We start from the raw sequence: 1,368 nt of genomic DNA on the forward strand, positions 1-1,368 counted from the left end.
AGCGGCTGAACTGCGTAGATCTCGAATCCAGCGGTTCAACTGCGTGTCTTTTATTTCAAGGTGTCGAAACCACTTACCGCCTCCGCGGCTGGGAGAAAGCGCTCAGCTCACTCCCGCTTGCGGATAGCCGCTTACCTAGCTTGGCGTTCCGGCCGGACAACCGCTCAAAAGTCACTGTTTTACCAAAAATATCATTCGAAAGAGAATTTCCGCCTTTTTCGAATGATAACAATGTTACATTTTCAGTGGTTTTACAGAGAGGGTATCGGTTTATTTACGGGACGCCTTATTACAACGCACCAAATTGTTGTGAAGTTTTTGACGCAGCTAATCAGCATTCTCCACCTGCTCTTCTTGCGTATTCTTTAATACGCTGTTATAGACTAATTTTACACAAATATGTACAATTTGTATAATTTAAAAAAGAAGAGCAGGTGCATTATTTTGTGCTCCTCGCATAAAAAAGTTCAGAACAGTTTAGTGTGAACATTTGAATGAAGTGACATTTATCCTTTCAAAACAATAGTTCCGTATTATTTTCCAGCCTCTCCGCAAATTTTTTTTCTCAGAAATAAGTGTTAAAGTGCATTTGAACATGGCAAATTACTTTAAGTGACTGAATATTATTGTCTACAGTGGAGGGCGCACACGCGCCGCCAGAGCCGCGTGGCTCGACATAATAATGAGAGTTCCATGACCGACTGCCGGGTGGTACAGTAGAGGTGTACAGTCAGTCTCACACCACACCGGACCACACTGGCTACCATCCATGCGAGTATTGAAATACGGGTGACCTCGTCTAGAGGACAAATGTGGCTTTGACCCAATGTCCTTTTTCCTGGAAGACGCATGATAATGAACTGTGGAATGGGTTGTCCACCGGCAACCTACCCAAAAGTGACGCAAACCTCGCTGTAAAAAGGATCTGCACCACTTCATTCGAGTGTGTCACCTCTGTCAATTGAAATGTGTACATGGTACACATTAAAGAAAGTGTACATGGCATTTATGCTTTAATCAATGTGTACATGGCTATGTACACATTTATTAATGTGAACATGCCCATGTACACATTTTTTAAAGTGTTCATACAACCGTTAGTATACATGCCCATGTACACATTTATAAATGTGTACATAGGCATGCACACATTAATCAAAGCATACATGCCATGTACACTTTATTTAATGTGTACTATGTACATATTTGAGTTGACAGAGCATGTAGCAGTTGCCTTCATGAAAATTTATAAAAAGCTATAATTCAGAAGAGTAGTCCGAGGCGTCATTAAATAACATTGCAACACTCCTAAACGGTGTTGCTGCTCAAATGCCTTTGCAGAGGCACGACAGGTGCGAAATCGTAGAA

Source organism: Frankliniella occidentalis, unplaced genomic scaffold (genome assembly GCF_000697945.3).
Source record: "Frankliniella occidentalis isolate FOCC.00 unplaced genomic scaffold, Focc_3.1 Scaffold13, whole genome shotgun sequence".
In the NCBI taxonomy this organism is placed as follows: Eukaryota; Metazoa; Arthropoda; class Insecta; order Thysanoptera; family Thripidae; genus Frankliniella; species Frankliniella occidentalis.